Source organism: Rosa rugosa, chromosome 5 (assembly GCF_958449725.1).
Source record: "Rosa rugosa chromosome 5, drRosRugo1.1, whole genome shotgun sequence".
NCBI classification, from domain to species: domain Eukaryota; kingdom Viridiplantae; phylum Streptophyta; class Magnoliopsida; order Rosales; family Rosaceae; genus Rosa; species Rosa rugosa.
Window position 1 is genome coordinate 39,777,809 of NC_084824.1, and position 26,065 is coordinate 39,803,873.

At 42.4% G+C, this 26,065-nt stretch overlaps 1 pseudogene; it reads left to right on the forward strand.

Moving 5' to 3' along the window:
* Nucleotides 1-17,731: 17,731 nt before the first annotated feature.
* LOC133710249 (DNA repair protein XRCC3 homolog) lies at nt 17,732-21,378 on the forward strand (annotated as a pseudogene).
* Nucleotides 21,379-26,065: the final 4,687 nt, after the last annotated feature.

A 26,065-nucleotide genomic window follows, 5' to 3' on the forward strand; every position in this document is an offset into this window, starting at 1 on the left:
CCATTTATGGCATTGTCAAGGGGGACATGGGAGGCCCTAGGTCGCCGATGGACGGCTGTGGCGGCGGCGGCGGTCACATTAAGTCCGAGAATCAACCTTTAATTCTTGCTTCGTTTCGCTCGAAAAAATGGATGTTCGTGTGAAGTTTTGAGTATACGGATCATCATGTCACGACCAGGATTCATAGTCGGTCATGCCAAAGCCAAAATGTGTCAGAATTCAAGAGATCTTCTCTTATTACGTTATTGGATTCAATAGGTCGAATGGTAGTGACATAAAGTCCACTAGATTGACACATAAGCTTCTCTAAGATGCGCTTTCGTCAACAATTATTAGAGGTAATGGAAAGGAACTCTTTTCCGTTCTCAGTATGCATTTCCGCATGGAATCCGTTGGCTCGGATATCTTTAAAGCTCAATAAGGTTTGATTTGTCTTAGGAGCGTAGAGAGCTTCTACGACATTAATCAAGGTGTCATTTGGCAAGAGGAATTGGGCCTTTCTATGTCCTTGAACTAATCTTGATGGTCCAGCCATCATAGTCACAGAGGAATATGTAAGCAACATCTCCAAGAATAATTTATTGCGGAGAATGGTATGCGTAGTCGTACTATCCGCAAGACATTGCAGTTCTCTAAAATTCATTCCTAAAAGAAAAAGCTCGTAATTAAAAAGGAGTCATAAAGAAAAGAACTAAACTTTTATTAATAAGCCAATGGAATTACATCATTGTCTCTTTAACTATAGAGAATCTAATCCAAAATGCTAGCGAATGCAAAACAATGGTAGTCGTTTAACTTCTTTCGGTAACTCACAAATAAATGTGACCAGGTGAGTAGAGAGATGTTGGTGGAGCAAGGCTCGCTTAAGTATGACTAATCTCAAAACCTTCCTAGACATCGCACTTACTTTGGATGAGCCTATGTGAAGAAAGACTAGACCATTGGCATTTACTACAAAAATAATATGGCAATTGCCTACATCTCTTGGAGAATAAAAAGACTTAATCAAAATCGCCAGTCTTTGGATCTTGGCCTTTGAAGTCTTCCACCCTCAGATCGAGATCGCCATCTTGATCTTCTTGTTTCATGTAATGTGCTTCCCTTGCTTCGCGATACATCTTGTATACGTATGCAATATTCTGGGATGCTTTACACGCCCTTGCCCAATGTCCGGGTAGTCCACACCTAAGACAAGCATCTTTATGGTCAGGTTCCTTTGATCGAGGCCCTTTAGGAGCGCTTTGGGGACGACTTCTCTCTTTGCTGGCGTTGCCACCATAGCCAGAGGCTTGGCATCTCTCTCCCTTCACACGTTTACCTCCATGGTTTCGTGCACGCCTATCTTGGCGGTTACCTTCCTCTTTAGGGCTAGAAATGGACTAGAACGTCCAGAATTATCCCTTTCCTTAGGGTTTCGCTCCTTGCGCCCTCCCTTAGGGGCGCGACTATTATTAGACTCTGAAATTGGCTTGGCTCCCATGGGTCTAGAGTTATAGTTCTTCACAAGTATGTTGTCGTGCTTTTCAGCTACGTTCATGGCTCCAATAAGCTTATGAAATCTTGTGATGCGTCCGGCATTGACATCAATCCGATAATTCTTAGCTATCATCAATGTAGAGATGGGGAAGGTAGAGAGAGCCTTCTCGATCAACATCGTATCAGTGATTTTCTGCCCACAGAATTCCATCAAAGACTTGATACGAAGTGCTTCCAAATTGTAGTCAAGTACAGACTTGAAGTCACAGAAGCGGAGGCTATGCCATCTCACTTCTAAGTCAGGAAGCAAGGAGTCATAAACGTTGCCAAAATGCTGCTCGAGTTCTACCCATAGTTTTCTTGGGTCTTCCTCATTGAGGTACTCATTCTGGAGCGCGTTATTCATGTGCCTTGTCATGGGAATTATGGCTTTAGCTTCATTTTCCTCTCTCATAGCTCCATTTGCTTCAAAAGCGGCAGCTTGTTGAGGAATGAGGAGTTAGCACGTTCTGACTTGGCTCTTGGATCGTACTCATGATCCCATCAGCCTTAAGATGCTGGCGCACATCACGGACCCACTTGTGGTATCCTGCGCCTGTTGTCTCTAGTGGAGCGAAACTCAACTTGTTCAGGTTACTCATCCTAAAAAAACAACAAGAAAATAGGGTAAGTTTTGGAGCGAAAAAGCTACCACGAAAACAACAAAAATTTCTGAGCATAGTCTCTTTCAAGAAATTAGGAATTTCCAAGCATAGTCGCTTCCAAGAAATTCGATTCCAAGAGGGGTTGGATTAGATCGAAACAATGATGTTTGTGGTCGATCGTTTTTTCTCAACAAACTCTAAGTTTGGAGGACTCTACAAGCTCCAAGCTTGGAGTGAGCATGTGTAGATACCTCTACTAGCAAGCTACTTTGCTACATCACCAAGCATAAGTAACACCCTCTTTGGGACACCCACAAGCCATGGTGAGGCCCAACCGCTACTTGCATTTTGTAGCCCTATGTTCAAGCTACGCTACGGTATCCGGAAGGTACAAATCCGTAGCCGGGAAGCCACCTTTCCGGCCTTGCCAAGTTGCCCTCACAACTAAGCTTTTTAGACTAGAAATGGTGGTTACTTGTCCCACATGGAAAACCATGTAAAGGAGATGGCTTCCTTCACCTATAAAAGGAATGCCTCCTCCCACAACTCAACACACTCCATTACATACTTTGTAATCCCCCTTTGGGCCGCAAGGCTCAACACGCTAGTGTAACATTCAAGTGGACGTAGTCTCCCGCTAAGGCGGAGACGAACCACTATACATCTCGTGTCAATCTCTCTCTCTCTCTCTCTCTCTCTCTAAAGCTAACTAGAGACCCCTCGGTCACTAACGTTAACATTGGTGCTAGAAGCACTCGGCCTTGCCTTGTATTTTCAATCAAGCCTCACATCTGCCACAACCCATCCTAGCGGTAAAACAAAAAACCAAACAATTTTGCATCAAGTGCAACTTAGGCTCTTTGCTTAATTCCAGGACAAGATTAGGTCCCCCGCCAACTTAAAAGGTAGTCAACTCCGGTCAACGCCAGCCAAGGGCAAGTCAACGCCCAACTCAAAGGTCAACGCTGACCAAACACCGGTCAACGATCACAAGCACGGGTCAACTTCGGTCAACGCTGACCATGGCTGGTCAACGCCAACTCAAGAAAGTCAACGCTGCACTATTCAAAAAAAAAAAGGAGCCTAATTTCTCTGGACACCTAGAAGTATGCTCTGGGCACCTAGCCTTGTCCTTGGCTCATTTCTCCGCCAAGCAGAGTTAGAATCTCTTGGACGAAGGCCTCCGCCAATCCCCGTAAGCTGCAGAACACGTTTCTGGACTTCTGTCAGCGACACCCAGCGGCAACGTCAGCCACCTCCGCTAGAACCTACCGCTGGCGCAACAGCAGCTTCTGCCATGGTCAGTCCGCCAGGGTCCAGTGCCAAGAGCTCTACCAGAAATTCCAGTGGCAGCGTCGTCAACCAGCGCACCCAGCGGCTACTCCTTCCGCCAATGTCCATCAACGACCCTCCTTCGCTGGTCAAACTCCATCTCCGCCGAGCTACAGGCCTCCACAGGCCTCTGGGATATCTTCGATCATCGTGGGGCTCCGTTGGGCACCATAACACATTGGCGGAGCTCCGCCGCTGGCAACATTCGCTAGCATGGCTTGCTGGACTCCCTCTGCTGAGAAAAACCACCGCTGGGCACCGAGCTCTTCGCTGAGCTCCGAGTTTCCGCCGCACTTCTCTCCGCTAAGCTCCGCCAGCAGCCCTCCCCGCGCTCAGCAGCAGCAAGCCCAGGCACCGCCGAACTCCGAAGCTCCGCCGAACTCAAAACCTCCGCTGAGCTCCGGGTTCCGCCGGCCTTCTTCCTCCGCTGACAAGCTCCACCGCTGAGCACCACCAGCGGAGAACGTCAGGGCAGCTAATAAAGGAGGACGCTGACCACCACCGCCGGCCAACTCTTTCCCCGCTGACCACCACCAGCGGCAAAGCTCCGACGAATGCTCCGCCAATCGCCGGCGAGCAAAGCCCAGTGCACTGCTCGCACTGTCCCCCATCCGGCAACCAGCATCTCCGCTCCGCTAACTGGCAATGACCTCCGCTGACCAAGCTTCACACTACACCGCCGCTGATGAAACCTCCGCTGCCGCTGTCATGAGCACCAGTCCGCTGGGCTTGTGCAAGCTTCTCCGCTAAGCTTCATCAGCGGGAAACAAGGCGCCGCTAATCTCCATCAGCGGTAGTTCTTCCGCTCAGCTCCACCAGCGGCACATACCACCGGTCATCAAGCTCCAGCTACAGTTAGACAGATGAATCATGCTGATCGTCATCTTCTATCAACCCAGCACCCGCCGCACAGTCTTCTTCTTGGCTCAATTACATGCCCAGAAGCAAGAAATTTAATGCAATGGCAGCTAACGCACGCGGTCACCACTCTAGCTATTCAGCAATCACAAAAAGCTAAGTCCACTGATGCTCTGCTCCTCTCTTACCTTTATTGATAGGCATGCATTGAAATTATAGTTGCACACCACGTGCTTATATGTGAAACAACATGATTGGTTTACTGCCACCTATTAGCTCTTACGCTATCTACTCATTGCAGTATACATAAAATCATGAGCACCACATGCATGTTTCTGCTCTACACATAATTAATTATGAATACACCATGATACATACCATACTAGACATCATGATATGCTACCATGGGAAGCATAATTAAGTGGCACGTGGCCTTGACTTCTCCTAGCTCAAGTGCATGCATCAACTTTATCTCTGCAGCAAAACCGAGCATCAACTTTATTTGACTAAACTATGTCACAAATACTTATGTGCTGCACATGATGATCTGATATAGTGAAAAGTATAATTGGTGTGCAAGGTCTACACGTTTCCATATGACATATATATGCCTTGATTCTTTTTCTCAAAAGCATCCAACAAACTTTATCATATATATATGCAGGAATACCGAGCCTTTGATATATAATATTATGTATGTGCACTTGCCTAAACAATCTAGGCTACGTCATGGGCACCGACGATCTAACTATAGAGCTACACATTATAATTACTCGTCCTCCCGCAAAGTTTCGTGTACACGTTTAATCGATACTTGGCTCGTTTGCCTACATCATTATCAAAATTGGCACATGCATATTCATTGATACATATATTCAAATAATTTGTCTATTTTGTCAACATACATACGCAAGCTAATAGTGTTGATTTTACACTCATGTACTAATCACCTATTTTGTTTTAAGGAGACATAATCATCGATCACTTCTCCAAATAGCGAAATCATCACCCTTCTACTAAGGAACTTCGCCGGAGCAATGGACCGTCACGCTCGGCCAACTCCGCTAGCCTCCAAATCGGCATAAGATAAGTCACTATATCTTATCTCTTACGCTCTTGCAATTAGAGCCTTTGCCATGGCTATACATGTCTCCATGACACTTAAGCATGCCTACAACATGTTATTAGCAACTTTACTACAAGTACATGCTATACACATATGCCATGTTTCTATTTAATTGCAACCAAATTAAATAAACATGGGACGCTCATACAAAATATTATTACTTGCTCTATGTGTTTATCATTTTTCATTCAGACCAACCGCCAAGCGGTAAGGCAGCGCCTCATAATGACAATGACCGCTATGCGGCATTGCAGTCAAGTTTTTCCTCCGAGAAATAGTAAAGGGACTAGTTAACACAGCCCACGGCAGCCATTGATCCGGCAGTTAACCCCGACGCTTGGGTACCAAAGATTGGGCTCGCTACCCAACACCCTCTGCTCCGTGCAGTTCCCCCTCAACAAACAATTTACCGACCATCCGGAGGTCCGTCGTAGCTGGGGAGTGGGGGACTCCCTGGCGGGCCTAGCAGGGGCCCACCCGAAAGGGCAAAAGCGTTCGCTCCAACCAATTCTAGATGGACGACGCACTCGCACTAATTATGCTTGATATACGGCACAAAGCTACGCTTTGGTATCAACCCGCAAGAACACCCTCCTTGACTGGGGACTTCGGGGACTTATATATACAGCCCAGCATAATTAGCAACGGTCAAGCTCATGCCTCAGGGCATCACCATCGAGCTACCCTTTAATGCCTCATGGCAACACCGAGCTCCGCGCTCGTGCCTCAGCGGCACCGCCAGGCTTTCGCGCTCGTGCTTTCGCTCTCGTGCCTTCCCGGCACCGCCGACCTACAGCTCACGCCTTCGCGGCACCCCTTTGAGCTTCCGCTCACGAGCTTACCGCTCACGCCTTCGCGGCACCCTTGAGCTTCCGCTCACGAGCTTCCCGCTCACGCCTTCGCCCCACCCCCTTGAGCTTCCGCTCACAAGCTTACCGCTCACACCTTCGCGACACCCTTGAGCTTCCGCTCACGAGCTTCCCGCTCACGCCTTGGCGGCACCCTTGAGCTTCCGCTCACGAGCTTACCGTTCACGCCTTCGCGGCACCCTTGAGCTTCTGCTCACGAGCTTACCGCTCACGCCTTCGCGGCACTCTTGAGCTTCCGCTCACGAGCTTACCGCTTACTCCTTCGCGGCACTCTTGAGCTTCCGCTCACGCCTTCGCGGCACCCTTGAGCTTCCTCTCACGAGCTTCCCGCTCATGCCTTCCCAGCACCCACGAGCTTCCGCTCATGCCTTCACAGCAACCCTTGAGCTTCCTGCTCATGCCTTCCCGGCACCCACGAGCTTCCGTTCATGCCTTCCCGGCACCCACGAGCTTCCGCTCATGCCTTCATGGCAACCCACGAGCTTCCGCTCATGCCTTCCCGGCACCCACGAGCTTCCGCTCATGCCTTCCCGGCACCCACGAGCTTCCCGCTCATGCCTTCACGACAACCCTTGAGCTTCCGCTCATGCCTTCCCGGCAACCCACGAGCTTCCGCTCATGCCTTCCCAGCACCCACGAGCTTCCCGCTCATGCCTTCCCGGCAACCCTTGAGCTTCCTGCTCACGAGCTTTCCGCTCATGCCTTCCCGGCAATCCTCGAGCTTTACGCTCATGTCTACTCGACACACCACACGTTAATGGAACATTGAATTCTTCTACCATTTGTCGCTTACGACAAATTGAATTCTTTTCGCGTTCCATTAATATGAGCGACAACCAAACAAACACAAGCGTTCACGTATTCATCATTCACGAATTACAAACGCTTACCTTCGCACCGCTCATGCAACTTACATTTATCATATGCAATCCATACGCTCACACGACCATACGCGTTCTCGAGTTTGTACGTCATAATCAATCGTACTCGGCACCATTCGCGTGTATGCATCAACATGTATCACGCACCCCATACGTTTATATATGCCAACGCATATCAATGCAACTCATATTTGTTGCCCAATGCAGCAAGCATTCCACATATGCATGTTCTTGTCTTTGTTGTGCAGGTTAACGAGTCCCTTCTTGCTTACGGAGTTCGGGGACTTGTATGGGCTCCGTGCCGCCCGTTTACTTATGCTTGATGACTTCGTGATTATAACTCCCCAACCAAGAAGCTCCTCTTACTTGGGGACTTCGGGGACTTGTAGATACCTCTACTAGCAAGCTACTTTGCTACATCACCAAGCATAAGTAACACCCTCTTTGGGACACCCACAAGCCATGGTGAGGCCCAACCGCTACTTGCATCTTGTAGCCCTATGTTCAAGCTACGCTACGGTATCCGGAAGTCGCAAATCCGTAGCCGGGATGCCACCTTTCCGGCCTTGCCAAGTTGCCCTCACAACTAAGCTTTTTAGACTAGAAATGGTGGTTACTTGTCCCACATGGAAAACCATGTAAAGGAGATGGCTTCCTTCACCTATAAAAGGAATGCCTCCTCCCACAACTCAACACACTCCATTACATACTTTGTAATCCCCCTTTGGGCCGCAAGGCTCAACACGCTAGTGTAACATTCAAGTGGACGTAGTCTCCCGCTAAGGCGGAGACGAACCACTATACATCTCGTGTCAATCTCTCTCTCTCTCTCTCTCTCTCTAAAGCTAACTAGAGACCCCTCGGTCACTAACGTTAACAGCATGAACCCCCACAATTCGGCTTAATTAGGTCTCCCCTATGGTGAAGAAAGGGGGGTAGAAGAAGGGAGTTTGCAAGTCCCCGAGAAAAAGAAGAGAAATTGAATAAAAACTCTAAAAAAGGGAACTTTAAGTAAAAAATGCCTTGAAATTGGTCGCCGGAAAATTTGGCCGGAAAAATTTGCCAGAGATGGCCGGAAAAAGCTGTTGAAGATGGCCAGAAAAAGTCGCCGGAGGTCGCCGGCGATGGCCGGAGGTTGGCTGACGGTGGTTGCAGGCTCGGCTCGTGCAGGGGCTGCTGGCAGGTTGTCGGCAGGAGGCGTCGGTAAGGCTGCAGGGGATGTCGGCAGGTCTCAGCAGCAGGCGCAGGGGGCAGGTGAGGCTTGCGCGAGGGCTGCTCGCAGGTGTCTGTAGGGGCAGGAACAGGGGTGCGCCGGTCTCGGCAGGGGCTGTGCAAGGGTCTGGAGAGGTTATGAGGGCCGGTCTGGAATTTCCGATGGTCAGTCCAGGTGGATTACGGCAGGTTCCAATGGTTTCGCCGCCGGTTCTGGGCTCCTAGGACTGAGGGCTTTTATGTGTATGGCAGTAGATGTTGGAATTTGAGGGCTATGAAATTAGGGTTTCAAGGTTAGGGCTTCGTGCTGATAACGTGTTTTAGGGAATCGATATTTTAGAGAGAAATTATTGTGCTTTCATTGATAATAGGGGCCTTTTTATATAGAGGATTACAATGCATAGAATCAGAGTTGTACAAGGAAAGGTAATCGTACATTGAATGGATATTTCTAAGATTCTCCGAGATTATCTCTAATTAAAACCCTATTACCATTAGGTCAAGTAACCTAGAGTTTGGGCCAGACACAATCTGGATTTACTTAAACATAAAGATAAATAAGATAAGAGGCCCTTTAAAACGAAAAATAAAAAAAATAAAAAATCTTTGGTTCTCTTTCCCTAGATTGCGACAGATCCTCAGATCAATACATGATATTTTCCTCAACTTCTAACCTGTTCCTATCCACTTTTGATATGAGAAGGGAGATTCATCAGTATGATAAAGTGAGATCAGAACCCTTATTGGACCATGTTGGAATTTTGGTAGATATTTCAAATACAAATTGTCATTATAACACTTGAACAAAGATGAAATCCAATATAGCAATATTGCTATAAATATTCACCCTTAATTGTCTATTAGTGCAAGGTTTTATTTAGAATAAAGCCTTGAAACATTATGTCATAATGTGCTCATTTGTTTCTGTAACGTCCCAATTTGCACCTCAACATATTGATCACGTTACAGTGCCACGAACCTTTAGGAGCGCAAGTTAAATTGCTTAACTTACGACCTAGAGACACGCAAGGCGTTTAAACATGAGAATGATAATTGATATGGTTTTAATTTGGTGAAAAGAGTAAGATTTCAAAGTGAGTTGAGATGAATAGTTTACTGGTGATCAATTACAAACAACTAATGAAGGATGTGAATAGAAAATCTAGACCTTCAAAGTCCGACAACATTTCAGAAGTGAAGTAAAGTTGGTCAGTACCTTTAAATAAATTGAAAAGGAAAGACAACACCAAAAAAATAAAACTCAAGCCTAACAGACTTGGGTTTAAAATTTAACCTTTTACACCACAATTTGCTAATAGGCTTCAAGGCTTAAGATACAATCAGAAAAATTGTATCATAAGGAACATTCACCTCAACTAGCAATTACAATTTAACATAGGTGAATAAATATAAGAATACATTTATACCGAAAATCAAGTTGAAAACATAACACCTAGCTCAGTCCTGAAATCCTCCTTATTTTTCGTGCACAATACCTGCAAAATCAACTATAATAGGGGTGAGCTTTCGTCCTCGCTGTTCAATACAACAACCCTAGCTAGGTTTGAAAATGTTATTTCCAAATAGTAATAGATGCCCGTTGAGTAAAATGTTATATAAAGCCAGTAAAAATTTCTCAATGTAAAACCATGTCGGGTAAAATAGCAAAGTTAATGACCGTTCTATACTAGCCAACTACATCCTCACCGCATAATTTAATCTTCAAAAAATGGTGAAGAGTAGTAAGAGTGTCCATTTACACCGTACCATCTAGATCTAGTGTCACACCTCAAAGGATGTCAGATACTATCCCGTTCGTGCAGCCCCTACGGAGGTTTAGGGGATCGAAACCCAAAGTAGTCGCTATGTCCTGCTCACTCTCATATCATCTCGATCATTAACTCAAGTGTTAAAAAAATCATAAAACCATTTCAAACTATAAAAGAAAGTATAAAAGCACTAACTAGGGTGAAGCCTCCCTACCTGGGATTCATATTAAGGATAATGACCATTTACACAATTTTAGCATAAAAATTGTCCACTTACTCCACTAAGAGTTTTTTACTCCCACTTACCCAATCTAACATCTATTGACAGTATTGCCCTCATTTTAATTAATAAATTACACTCATCTCTCTCTCTCTCTCCCCTCCCCTCTTCGATCTATTCTCTCTCTCCTCCCCCCTCACCGATTTCTCTCTCTTTCTCTCAACTCCTCTCTCTCTCTCTCTCTCTCTCTCTCTCTCTCTCTCTCCCTTCCCGGCCAAATACTCAATTATTAAATTACAACTTCAATTAAATCTCTCTCCCTCTCAACTTCGACTATCCTAGAAGCGGATCTAGCTCCAGTCCCACTGGTAAAGCCCCCCTCTCTCTCTCTCTCTCTCTCAGATCGCCTCCGCCTTCTCTTCCATCTCTTTCTCTCTCAGATCGCCTCCACCTTCACTTCCAAATCGGCCGGTGAACCGCCATTTTTGACTTCACAAGGTGGCTCGATGTTTTGACCTTGATGTAGGGGCTCTAGTTCGGAGCGAGTCCACACTCCTTGACGATTTTGATGAACAAGTATTCCAAACGCTTGCCTTAGTCTCCGCCGCGAATTTTCCGGAAATCACTTTCAGAGATGAGTCGCTGTGAGGCCTCCTCGAAATTCTCACCCTCTTGTTCATCGGAGCAACTCTGTGAGTCTCCATTTTCCTCACCTACGGCTGAAAATGAACCTCCGGTGGCAGATGGTCGTGCATTTCCTGATGACCCGGCGGCTCGGAGTGCATATGAACCATATGCGGCGGCAATTGCAACCGGCGGCGAGTTCAAGCCTTCATGAAATGTAGTAGCCTCAGCATGTCCTCCACGGACCTCAAACACCCTCCCTTCCTATTGTTTTGTTTATTATGATTTGGTTGGGCAATAATAAGATCATTAGTGGGCAATAAAACGATTATTGGAAGATAATAGTAAGATTATTGGGGGGCAATAAAATATTTATTGGGCAATAATAAGATTATTACGGGGCAATAATAAGATTATTGGGGGGCAATAATAAGATTATTTATTTAAATAAACTTACTAAAACTTTCAAAATTAAAAATATCTTCATTTTTCACTAATTATTGATCCCTAATAAACTTGTTATTTGGGGCCAATAATATGATTATTGGGGGGCAATAATATGGTTACTGGGTATTATTAGGGGGCAATAAATTCAGACGCCAGAATCCGGTCACCAGTCCGGTATCCGGATTCCGGTGAACGGTCGCCGGATTCCGGTCACCGGTAGCCTGATTCCGGTCACCGGTTGCCAGAGTCCGGTCACTGGAGTCCGCGGCCGGCCACCAGTCACCGGAGTCCGGCAAGATTTCCGATGACTTCTCTCTCTGAGTGACAAAGAAAGAGAGGGTAAAAATGTCCCAAAAATAAGTAAAAGGAATAAAAAAATAATTAATTGGGTATTAGGGAAATGATCTGTTAGAGTGTTTAGGTAAATGAGCAATCTCTTAGAGTGTTTGGGTAAGTGGACAATTTTTATCCTAAAATTGTGTAAATGGTCATTATCCCTTCATATTATGCTTCTGCCATGCTTGCTTTGATGCTTCTTTGTAGTTACCACAACCACACGATTTCCTATCATAAATGAAGTCATCTCATTTAGTGATACTTGAACTTATGCACTGAAGTGTATAAGATGTAATCTTTTAATGTGTATAAGAGGTCAGGGTGTTTTAGGAGTCTGCGTTTTGGCTAAAGTTGGGAAGCTAATCGATATTAGAAATTTCTGTGACTGACTCCTGACTTTGGAAATTCATAAATAATCCCAGAAAATTCTGTTTCTGGTGATTCCAGTTCTAAATGACTCTTCAAGATGTCTACTAAAACTATTTAGAAGAAACCGACCTCAAATTCTAGTAGATCAGTACAGTTTTGCAAAAGTAAGTGACTGGGTCGAAATTCCAGAAAATCTGAAAGTGGCTAAAATCCTAGGATGCACGGATACGTTAATGGTCGCTAATCTCGTATCGATACGGGATACGAGTCAGATGCGGGTTGAATACACTTGGATACGCGTATCCAACGTACCCAGGTTTAGATACGCATTGGATACGCTGGTATCTGTTTTGGATACGTGTTTTTGTAATTAAAAGGGAGACATGGGTGTAAATGAGACTTTTTCACCCTAAAAAAACGGTAAAATAATAATAATTAAAGAAACAGAAAGGAATAAAAACCTATCTAGATCGTGTTCTATTCTTATCAATCCTCCTTGTGCATTCTTATCTGCATTCTCCTCCTTATCAGAAAATGATAATATCTAATATGTTGCTTATGGTTTATCTTATTTTTTTTCTAATCATATATAAATAAATTAAAAATATATTTAATTTCCTTATCCTTCCCGTACCCGTATCCTAACACATTTAAGATTTGCCGTTTCCACGTATCGCACCGTACCGTATCCGTATCGGTGCTTCTTAGCTAAAATCCCTTTCTTTGGCCAAAATCTTTTTCATCACCCAATTTGCCAACCAAGAAAAGCATTCTGATTTCTAAGCAATGTTCTAAGGCTGTTACTCAGGTTAAAAGCATTTCAATTAATCAAGTAAACAATCCTATGGCCCCATGATGCAATGCTCAATATGTATGTAATGTATGAATGACGAAACCAATTTGGTCTTGTTGCTGACCATTAAGTCAATTTCATGTCTATGGTTTCATAAGCAAATTTTTAAAGCTACATGTGATCATGCATGTCAAAGCTTCAAATCGTTTAACACAAATTGCTCCACTCATCAATTATAATCCAAGTAATACATCAACACATACCAATTAAACTAGCCACACACTAACAATGTAAGCAGCATACATTAATCCCAAACACCCAAATAAAATTAGTTTCACTACAATGCCTCAAGGGAACTAGCCAAATCGAGGACTGGTATTTTGGACAAATAACTTATCTGCTCATAAAGCAAGGCCTGGGTCGACACCGACTTTCGATTGCTCACAAGAAAAATTGGAAATTAATAACAAACCAAGATTTCAAGATCACGCTAGCTATAGACTTCAAGGGCGAGTAGAAGGGTGAAATTACCTTGGTAAAAGACACTTTTTGGGGCTCAATAGGAGTGATGGAGGATGGCGATTGCCTTAATTTATCTCTTGTTGTCTTCTCCTCCTCTCAACGAACGAAGGTAATGGACAACTTTCTCTTACATCAATCCATTGCAAACATGGATAGGGATTTGGAGCAATTGTTCTTCGTAAGATTTGGTCTTTAAAGTGAATCTAGGTTAATAATTGTTTCTGGTCTTGGGTGTAGAGAGAAGGGAGATGGTGCTCCCTTGTACAAGACTTGGGGTAGAATGTTTCTGGAACATTTGGGGTTGCTTTGGCTTTACATAGGTGAGAGTGTGCATGTGTGCAACGAAAAGAAAGAAAAGAATAAAAAAGACAACAATAACAGCCGAATCTGTTTTGTTAAGGGAGAAAAGAAAGAGAGAGAACTTAGTGAAGAATGTCATCAAAAAAACTTAGTGAAGAAGTGAGACTTTGTTTTAATTGAGAGATAAAGAAAGAGACAAAAGAGTGTGATTGTTTGTTTGTAATATGATTGTATTATGAGTTTATATAATCATGGATTACTGGTTGTTTTCTATTGTGTTCTTCATTATATCATGGTATAAGAGCGGGTTATCCCACGTGTGCACGCCTCACAGCTACACAGACTCTACGTTACCCACAGTTATCCACAAGCCACACGTGTAGGGGCGTGTTGAGAATATATAGATCCCACATGAGAAAAATGGGACATTGCGTATGGATTTATAAGGGTTTGCGTCACTCCATCTATTGCCAATTAGTTTTGGATATGAACCCTAAATTACTTTATCATGCTCCACAATATTATAATAATATGTGAGGGATAGAGTTTTTGTAAAAATTGTGTTTAAGTAGGAAAACAATTAAAATGGGCTACATATTAGCAAGGAAAAATATTTTTTTTGACAAAAGACGTCTTGTTTAAAGAAATATACACATTTGTTTGGAGATATAGAAACTCTCAAGTGAAACAGAGGATAACACCATTTTGAATTACAAAATTTTTGTCGAGAATCATTAGTACGCAACGACGAAATGAGTTGACCTTCTGTCTCTAGTCAAACTAAGAAAGAACAAGGTAATAATTCACACATATCCACATAATGATCTATGATAATGCATGTATGCAATTATGGGGCATCTTAATGTGTAGTCTCTTATCTATCTCTACGGTCAAAAGTTGAATTTATTGTCAGGTCAGATTAGAGAGACACAGATTGTGGTTCTCAGCGCTCAATCGCGAAAAGGAAAAACAAAAATTCACTTATTCCAACCAAAAGTTAGAAAAATGTATTGGGTCTCACAGTTTCACACCATTCAATTCAAATATAATATCCAACACATAAATGAGCCTTAAGAAAGCCTATATAAACCATTGCCCAAATAGAAATCATAAAAGCACATTCTCTATTCATATACCCTTCCTAATTATATTTCTCCATGAGTTTTCCCAATTGCGCTTTGTATAGAGTCCTAGTGAGTGTATTTTCAATCTCTCTATCATGCTAAAGGAAAGAACGTGTACGCGTAACAAGGAATAACAGTTTTTATACCCTGAACTCCTGAAGAGTAGGACCCTACAAACCTGGTACACCCTCAACCTTAAGGACAGTGTTTACACGCCTCAACCTTAAACTCTTTTTGAATTATGTGACATTCGGAAGCATACAAATCCAAGAAATAAGTCCTATAATTCTTGTTATTCAAATCTATTATGACAATAAAATAATGATTTATTTGTAATTTTTTTATATAATTATTATTTGTAGTTAATATATTGTATTTGTGTGATTTTTGTAGGAGATCGAATCAAAATTTGGTGTACATATAGCATCCATCGACCAAATTTTCCAATAGACTAGACCCTAGGTCGATTCCAATTAGTACCTGTGTTGGCCGAACTTTGAGTCCATCTTGTAGAGCTGGGCCCTAACTTTATCCTAGTGTGTCTCATTGACTCTCGTTCAGCTGTTTATGCCCAGATACTTGTGCTATTTATACTTCATACCTAGCTAGTATATACAGTGACAAACAATCATGTAATGTTATCTTACCTAGATGACTTTTCATTTATTTACTTTTATCTTAAGATGACTTGTTATGTTAATCACAAAATCAATATCCATCAACAAACCTCAAAGACAGAACTTGAGGGTACACTATTCGCCTGACATCGCATATGATACAAGGAGGAACCCAAAGAGATGCAACACGACTCATTATATGTTAAATACCGTTATGCACCCATCATAAATAAGACGTTTGTAGAACAAACCTGAGATATAGAGCCGGCCTAAATTAAAACCATTAAATTAGCCTCAAAAGTGAGATCAAATGGGTCATTTTTCTATGTGTTATTGTTATTTGTTATTTTTTTTTTTTTGATTTTTTTTTTTGAGAGGGAGGGCGTCAATCCATTATAATGAAATGGTAAGCAACATTACACAATGACCCACCCCAGGAGGGCTACGTCAATATTGAATCATTGCCTAGACTAAACTAGCCTAGATGAATGTCACTCTAAGAATAAGCACTAATAAAGTAACCAGACCAATAGGGTTGCAATCCGAAGACAATGCACCCTACATTATTCTACAAGAAGAAAGTAGAAAACTTAGTTGGGGGAAGACCCCATCTCCACCCCACCATTTAACACAGCCTCTTGCCGTCCATCCTTTCCATCGGTATCCATAATCTCCTCAACTGGGAGATCATCTTCGACCAGCTCCAAAGCTTGCTTCACCTCACCCCCCAAAGGTTTGGGCACCCTCTTCTTCCGTGGTGGTTTATCAGACCCTGAGCTAGCTTTGATCATCTTCCAAGGCTTCACGTCTTCCAAACAAGGTTTGTTACGACTCCCAGCCGACCTACCTACCTTCCTCTTCTTCGGAGGCTACACCAACAAAGTTCCTTTCTTTTGGGGAAGATCCAAGAGCGACTCAAAGTCCAGTTCAATAAGAGCCATAGTAGGGGCTAGCTGTTTGGTCTGCTTATTGTAAGTCACCATAGCCATAGAAGCAGTACCCTTCACTCCCGTAATGTTGGGCTCCAGGAGTTGTGAGTCAATAATCACTCCCTTTGCCGCCGCCCCTACAAGATGCTCGACCTGGTGCACTACGTCCTTAGTATTGAAACCAGTGAGAACCTAGCAGAGAGGATGGCTTAAGCATGAAATGTACTTGTCCCAAACCCGAACTATTCCCCACACCAAAAACCCGACTCGGCCCCGCACTATGAGACAAAAGAGAGATCCCTAGAGTCAAAGGGCTAGGGTTAGGGTTAGCCTTACCATCCATGAAAGCTATCGTTGCAGAGACATCTGGAGGCCCAACACAAACCTCCTTTGGGTGTTCTAACAAACCACAAACCCTACAGAAACCCACCACAAGTTCATAATTGAACCTGAGCGTTGCTGAAACCCCTTCATCAAAGTCGAAAACCAGCGGAGGGTAGGCCTGCTTGATGGGATCAGTGAGCATATGTGTGATCTGGACCCGAGCTTTCGTCCCACGTCGAATCCCCGTCTTATCTAGCTGCATAATTTTCCCCAGTGACGCACCCACCATAGCCACCGCCTTCTCAGTCATTAAGGCCGACGGAAGTCTAAGAATCTCCACCCAGGTAGGGAACGAAAGAATGGGAACCTAGAGAGCATCCCCCAGCCCATCATAGTCTGACATAGCAAACATCGCTTTGCCAAAAAACCACGGGCTGCCGGAGACGATCTTGTCTTTCTCTTCAATCTTAGTAAAACGTAGGACAAAGCGGTTGCCATGTTCCTTGATAGATAAGCGTTGTTTGAGACCCCATACAATGGACATAGTTCCCATGAAAGCCTTTGGATCAACCCTCTTCATACCCAAAAGACGGCCAACAGCATAGTGGTGGGATGATATGGCCGACTTTCTGACCTCCCCAAATGACACCCAACCCTTATCGGAGATAGCAAGAGCAGCAACAAGGCGTGCGGAAACATCGTCGACCATCGTTGGGCAGCGAGGGTGATGAGAAAGTGTGGGGAAAAACCTAGGGTTTCTAGGGTTTGCTCCTGTTTTCTCTCTATAATATGTTCATACTTATAATCTTAAGTCGCCGTCTTGAACGAATTAACGATAATTAATTTGACTGAAACGATAATTAATTTTACTGAAAATTTGTTAATTGTTATTGTATCATATCCACCTTCTTAAAAGGTGTCCGAAAAAACTCTTTTTTAGAGTCCTCCAATTTCCCGCCCTTCATCTAAGAACCAATTGCAAATGCAACAGCAACCCCAAATTTGAAGACACAAAAACAATGAACCCCTCAAACCTCCTCCCCACCCAGAATGTAACGATGGGCTATCCAGTCCTGGACCGCTGCCTCGGCGGCGGAATCCCCTGCAACTCCCTCTCACGGAGCTCGTAGCCGAGAGCAGCTGCGGCAAGACCCAATTCTGCCTCCAACTCACTCTCTTCGCTCAGCTCCCTCCTTCCTACGGCGGCCTCTCCGCCTCCTCTCTTTACCTCCACACAGAATTCCCTTTCCCCTTTCGCCGCCTCCGCCACCTCTCCCACTCCTTCCGCTCCTCCCACGCGAATCTTATCCTCTCCAACCCTTGTGAAGATGTATACGTTCACGCTGTACACGATGCACACCACCTGCTCGACATAATGCCCAAGATAGAGTGCATTGTTGCGAGTAGGAAAACCCGGCTGCCTGTGAGGCTGATTGTGATTGATTCCATTGCCGCACTATTTCGCAGCGAATTTGGCAACAACCCTTTGGATCTTAAGCGGAGGACCTTCCTGTTCTTCGAGATTTCCGGGATGTTGAAGTTGTTGGCGAGAAAGTACAGCTTGGCGGTGGTGGTGATGAACCAGGTGGTTGATTTTATGGGGGAAGTAGAGGGGATAAGTGGGATGAGAGTTGGGAATTTGAGCTCCTTGCGTTCATCCGGAAGACGGGTTTGTCCTGCTTTGGGATTAGCTTGGTCACGTTGCGTGAATTCGAGGTTGTTCTTGTTTAGAAATGAGGAGATTGTTGGGAGAGAAAATGATTGGTTGGAGGATGATCTGTTCAGGCAAACAAGAAGGCGCCTTGATGTTGTTTTTGCTCCTCATTTGCCGCCATCGTCGTGTGAGTTTGTAATCACAAAGCAAGGGGTGTTTGGAGTTGACAGATAACTGTATTATTGTGCATCTAAATCTAGCATATATGAGTTTGATTAGCTAATGGAGCTTGAACACTTTTTATTTTTCGGTTACTGTTAAAGTCAAGTACATTAGGAACATGAAAATATTGAAGAGGAGTGGTGTACAGAGGAAAAAATTGTCGGTTGAGCAAAATCAGTCGCCCAATTTTGCTCATCAAACAGAAGTTTTTCCTCCTGAAATTTTGCATTTATTGCATAATGCCTCTTAATTTTTCATTAAATGTGTGGAATAAGCTTTCATCTTGCCTTTACTGTTCTTTGTTCTTTTTAAACTTCCACTATAATCCCTTCCTCCTTATAATGTAGTGAAAAGGATGTCTTTCTATTTGTGAAAGTTTTCCATTGTCTAAGAGCCAACGAACGAACTCAGAGTCCAAGTGTTGATTGTCATGTCAGATGGTTTTTATGAGTTGAATACTGTTTGAGGCAGTCAAGCTTCGTAGTTGCTACCGTGATTTGGCTGCAGTGGTTTGAAACAAGTATGGGGTGTTGATGGGTGCTATAGACATGCCTTTGGTTGGCTCTTCTTCTCCGTTAGCTAGTGAAATAATGGCAGTGCTGGCTGGTCTACAGTTTATCACTGATGCAGCTATTCTGCCTGTGTTGCCGAAAATGGATTGCTTGGAATTGGTACTTGGTTTATTTGAAGGATCGTTGATGGCCTGAGTGGGTGGTTTGGTAGAGGATGTGCGCTCTTTTCTGTGAGCTATCTGCAAAATGAGGAAGTCAGGTTTCGTAATTTTGTAGCTCATGGTCTTGCCAAGATTGTTCTGGATGCAAATTAGTGATTTACTTGTTTAGAGGTTGAGCCAGATTGACTCATTGAGTCCCACTCATTTAGGCAGTCCAAGTAAGGGAGAATTTGGTGGTTGAGAAAAATTTGCTGGGACTTTGAAATCCCCTGCCACAAGTGCCTCGTTTGGCAAAATAAGAAGTGAATTCATTCACCTGGGATTTTAAAAGAGTTTTCACATGGCATTTTGCCTCTTCAGGCGTAATTTTCAAGTTCTGCCCTACTGTCACAGCGGATGTGAATTTCATGATTCTGATGCTCTTCATCGCCACTCTTCCTCTCTCTTGGATTTGATGCCAAGCAAATTGAGTTTTGTAAAATTGAAGTAAATCTACGAATTACAACCGATTGAAGGAAAATCTCAATCCTTGAAGGGATTAGTGTGATGATATTGTTGTTCACTGAGCTTGCATTTGTAGTCTTGGTATTAAGTTTTGTGGTGTTTGGGTTGCTGGCAAGGAACTGGAACAGGCGGAATTGCTAGCACAGCTTGAATCGGAGCATCAAAATGTGTTGATGGTGCTGCTAGTCAAGGGATGGTGCTGCTAGTCAAGGGATTGAGCTGGAATGAATGGTATGGTCTTGATTTGTTCATGCACTTATGGCCAGTATTCTTTACCTCTCTTGTTCATGCAGCCCCTTTGTTCTATGTTGTTGAAATTTAAATAATTGCACATTGTTTTGCACAAGAACTACGAGTGTACTATTGTCTAGCACAAATCTCGTTATTTGAAATCAAGCATAGAAATAAAAAGTTGTGTCATTGAATTTGTATAGTGTGATACTCCTCTGAATATTGCTTGGACATGCTGCATTTGTATTCCTTTTCCCTGCATTCTACAATTAAAGGAATAGTTGAGCTTCAAGAAGTTTTTCACTTTCAGAGATGTAAGCTCCCATTCATTTCTCTAATTACTCTTGCTAGCTGGACTTCCATTTCTGTTGTGTTTTATGAAGCTACACATTGTTTGAAACCTCAGTCTGCTATCTATATTGTCTACATGGAGTTGCAGTCTGAAACTAGGGACAACCTTTTGTTCTCTAATGTCTAGAACTGGGGACAACCTTTTGTCTATTCCTTTTAGCAAGAAATACTGAAATAGAAGCATTTTATTATTATTATTATTATTATTATTTTTTTTTTTTTTGCAAATGATAAAGCACTTCTACATGACCAGAGATTGGCATGGAATTTAAATGTCTTTCTAATTGAGTAATTGGTGTGCATTTCTTTTATCTAGAACTGGTTCGCGCAGGTGTTAAATATATTTTTTCATCTAGAAGCTATTTTCATGTACTTCTCATTGACTAATTTTGATTTAGATGTAAGGAACTCATGTTGTACGAACTTATATGAAAAAATGGGTGTATAGGAATTGTGTGAAACTGTTGGACAGTAACTTAATGCATCTTGGGATTAGAGGTTTTGAGTGCTCTTTGTTTAAGATGGAAAGCATTGAAAGTTTGAAACAGAACTCTACCTTCGTAGACTTCAACTTTTAATTCATGGTTATTTTTTCTTCAAATAATCTCAGGACTGGGCGGGAAGAGAACATGAAGGCTCGGACTGTGACACGGCAACTCCCAGCGGAAGTGTAAGAATGTGTACTAGCAATTAATGACAGTGGTGCTCAGACTAACTAATCTTTATGGACAAAGCAAGAGTCTGAACAAGAGACCTTTTTTTTCACTCATATGCTTGTGTCTCAGGCTAAACAAAGTTATTGCAACTGTTATTTACTTACCCTGTATAGCTCGCTATTGATGTCAATATGATTTTGCATTCCCTTGGCTTCTCTAGCGTTTTGTTCACTTCTCTCATCTAGATTGATGTCAGTATATGTAACATGTCGAACAGTAAGTGCATACATATATGTGACATGGCTTATAATTGCTTTAAACAGAATGCACAACTAGTTCACTAAACCATTGTCTATCATAGTATCAGTAACTAGTAGATGGAAATGCGTTCTGTTCATCAGTCCTTTCATGAGTTCAGAGGTATTGCCTCCATTATGTATACTGATCGATGACATCAACCATTAATCTGCAGCAATCCTTTTCCAGCATTGAGTTGTCGGTCCAAGTTCAGTCAAACAGTTCTTCTCAGTATAGAACCAACCAAAGTTCAAACCCAGATCAAAACCAGTATGCGAACTTTTCAGCTCCATCAAGATATCAAGATTTCCTCTTGCACAATTTTAATTAGTTTTGAAATTATATTCATTTTACTCTTAAATTAATATTGAATAATGTAGATGAATTGTTTTTTTGGGCGCTATCTACAACCCATCTTATATAGTAATTGATGTAGCACAAAACCCAATCTATCATAAAATTCATTAAATGATTGCCATAACCACATTAGTTGCCGCATGAGGTGATGCAAATGATAGCTAAAACGGTGGTCAATCAAGCACTACACTAATATATTACTGATTGAGAAGTGTGTCTCTGTCTCTCGCTTGCTCTTCTAGGATTAGGGTTCACAAGCACCATGTTAATTGTGATTGTAGGATTTTTGGGTGATGCACCATGTTAATTGTGATTAAAGGACTTGGCTACCCCCCACCCCCACCCTTTTTAAGGTTTTGTGGCACAACATCGAGCATCTTGGTAGCATTAAACTTGGAGCTGGTTTTCACTGGTTTTCTTCATCTTGCACATTCTTTCTGGAGAGTGCTTCTTCTCCTTAGTAACATCTTAAAGATTTATTAGCAGAAACAATATTAGTGTTTTGCACCTAGACTTTCGATGTTTGTGGCTGTCCAATGAACGAGGTTAATTCTTCTAAGATTTTCATTGGTGAAGGTGAGTTTAAAGGTAGTTGCCGTGGTGTTTAGACATTTGCTATGGGAATTCCAAAAAGTGGTGATTGATTATGGAACACAGTTAACTATGCAAATGTGGCTTTGACAGGGGCAACTTCCTAATGATGGCGGTTGCTTCTTGTGCATGACCACCATACTCGGGGTTTTTTTGGATTAGTCTAGGAGGCTATATTTGGGCTAGGTTTTGGGTCTGTAATTACATGGGTCTCTATTTGGGACGCATTTGATATTTGTATAAAACTCTAGAACTCAGGTTAGGTTGGACCTAGGATTTCTAAATTTAGGCTACTAGTCCCTTTTCGTTTGGTAAAGTGACACAAAAAGTCTCAAATCGTAAGTTCATGGAATTTGTTTATTTAAAGATCTAGAATTCCGTATTTTTTGTTACTACCTTTTTTTGAGTAGAATGATGTCAGCCCTTTATTGAAATTGAAAGATGTGTGTCTCTCTTTATTGAAATAGAATGATGCTAACCCTTTACTCTTTAAAGTGTGTGTCTCTCTCTCCCTTGCCTTTCTAGGATTAGGGTTCACAAGCACCATGTTAATTGTGATTATAGGACTTGGCTAACCCCCCCCTCCTCTAATCGCATACCCTTTTAAGGTTTTGTGGAATTGTGGCACAACATCGAGGATCTTGGTAGCATTAAACTTGGAGTTGGTTTTCGTTGGTTTCCTTCATCTTGCACATTCTTTCTGGAGTGTGCTTCTTCTCCTTAGTAACATCTTACGATTTATTAGCAGAAACAATATTAGTGTTTTGCACCCTAGACTTTCGATGTTTGTGGCTATCCTGTGAACGAGGTTAATTCTTCTAAGATTTTCATTGGTGAAGGTAAGTTTAAAGGTAGTTGCCGTGGTGTTTAAACATTTGCTATGGGAACTTGATTATGGATTGACCATGCAAATGTGGCTTTGACGGGGGCAACTAGGTACGTTGTAGAATTCCTAACTATGGCGGTTGCTTCTTTTGCATGACCACCATACTTAGGTTTTTTTTGGATTAGTCTAGGAGGCTATATTTGGGCTAGGCTTTAGGGCTGTAATTACATGGGTTCCTATTTGGGACGCATGTGATATTTGTATAAAAATTTTGAACTCAGGTTGGGTTGGAACTAGGATTTTAAAACTATAATTAGAATTAGGGCTACTCCCTTTTCGTTCGGTAAAGTGACACAAAAAGTCTCAAATCCTAAGTTCATGGAATTTGGGCTCTGTATTTTTTGTTACTACCTTTTTTTTAGTATAAATTTATGTTACTATATTTGTTAGAGCGAAACTGCAGTTATTTAGGTATATCTTTAATTATCGTGTCCCAAAGAAGAATAATATTAAGTGTAAATTTTGGCTTAATACATTGTCGTCTACCCATCAATAAAATATGTGTGTTTGTATGTATTTCTATCATCTAAAGAAGCTTCATTAAACTTCAAAAATGTGTGTGTGTGTGTGTGAGAGAGAGAGAGAGAGAGAGAGAGAGAGAGAGAGAGATTTTTGTTTTGAGTATAAATTTATGTTACTATTTTTGTTAGAGCGAAACTGCAGTTATTTAGGTATATCTTTAATTATCGTGTCCCAAAGAAGAATAATATTAAGTGTAAATTTTGGCTTAATACATTGTCGTCTACCCATCAATAAAATATGTGTGTTTGTATGTATTTCTATCATCTAAAGAAGCTTCATTAAACTTCAAAAATGTGTGTGTGTGTGTGTGTGTGTGAGAGAGAGAGAGAGAGAGAGAGAGAGAGAGAGAGAGAGAGAGATTTTTGTTTTGAGTATAAATTTATGTTACTATTTTTGTTAGAGCGAAACTGCAGTTACTTAAGTATATCTCTAATTATCTAGATTTAGGACCCAGATTCCTGGATTTTGTTCTTTACGGACTTGTTTTGCGAATATTTGAGTTTTTGACACCCTCGACCGTCATTTGAGTTCCCAGTGGACGGATCTCCAGTGATTTGGTTGCCGGTTCTGGTTACGATTACAATCTACACTGCTCAAATGACCTCGCAGTGCAATATGCCTCTCGACATCTGGTCTGGTTCTAGTTACATTATATTATTGATGAGTTTATGCATCTTGTTTTGTTTTTTCTTTCATTTCGATGTTTTACTTCGTTGCATTGTACTTCTTAGTTTGCATTTAATATCAGGAGCTGAAATTTGCACTCATATATTGTAACGTCCCGTATCTCAATTTACCTGTTTACTAGTCATTTGGACGGTAAACGACCTTTACTTTCACTTTTACTTTCGGTTTAGTGCTTTTAGTGGCCCTAAAAATTGACTTTTTTTTCGGGTCAAAATTTGAGAAAATGTTCTTCATGAAAGTTGTAGGGGACGTTAAACCGAGCGCGTACATATGTGGTACGTAAAAATCGGAGCTCGTATGCAAAAGTTATAAGCAAAAATGTGAAAATTACTGTTCATGATAAGTAGTATATATTTGAATTTTTTCACTGTGGCCGGTAACTTTTTCTCTTTCTCTTTCTCTTCCCCCGCGTGTTCTCTCTCTCGTCCCCGAGCTGTTGCTCTCTCTCTCTCACCTCTGCAACTCCGGTTGCTTTCTCTTTCCGGCCACCAAAAAGCGTAAAACCGGTGGCTACGGACTCGTCTCGACCTCCTCTTGGTGCCTGCGGTGATGGCTCATGGCGGCTTGGCCGGAAAATGACGCATCGAGCTGTGGAAGTTTCACTGTAGCAGAAGTGGTCAACGCCAGTTTCTCCCGATTCCGGCCACCTCCGGCGACGAACCATAATCATTTGGAAGCGCCTTGCGATGTAGATGATGCTCCCCAAATATTTTGCAGCGATTTGAAGCGTGGAGGAAGAATTGAAGGTTTGAAATTCTTGCACTATTCACGGTTTCGGGTTCAATGTTTACCTTAATTGTTGAACTAGTTCTAGACGTTTTCTGGCTTAGTGGTAGTTGAATAAAACGTTGGGTCCGTTGAGTAGGTGCTGCTGCCAAAGTTTGGTGGCCAACGGAGCTGGTGGCGGTGGCGGCGGCGCCGCCACTGTGGGCGGCGGTAGCGGCGGCTAGGGTAGCTTTTTAATTTCTTTTTCTGGCTAGTTAAATTCTATAATTATCATAGAGCTTGTATGTGAAGTTTGGTGAATTTTGGAGGAGTTTGGAATTGTTTGTGAATTTCCGAAGTTTGAAGTTTTGTGATGGAATTGTGGGAAATCCGGCCGTTGGATTTCCCTCGTTTTCATTGTGGAATATGTAGATTGAGGAATTGGTGTTGTGGAAGAGATTTGGGTGGAATTTGAGAAGTATTGGAGATAGAGATTTTCGGGTTTCGTTTAGGTTCGTATTTATTTTATTCGAATTGCCGTTTACGGAAATATAATTGTGTACAGGGCAATGTTGCGAGCTACGGCTAGATGAAGGAACTCGTTTGCGTGGTCGCCCATTAGTACTGTGAGTGGACTTTTATTTTCAAATAAGTGATGCATGCATTTATTTATTAAAGTATGCTTTATTTAATTAACATATTATTTTCCGAGCATATGAATTGATTTTGGAATTTGATTTCAATTTATCTCGTGGATTTGCTTTCAATAATGATTTTCATGAAGTAATTATGATTTATACCGGTTGTGAATTTTGATTATTAATTTGTTATGCTCGGATTCGAATTTATAATTGATGTTGAATTTGGACGAATTATTTTTCCGAGGTGATTTCCGGAATTAATTATATTTCTATTCGTTGTTTTGAGATTTCTGGAAAGCTTTTCGAAATGGGATTT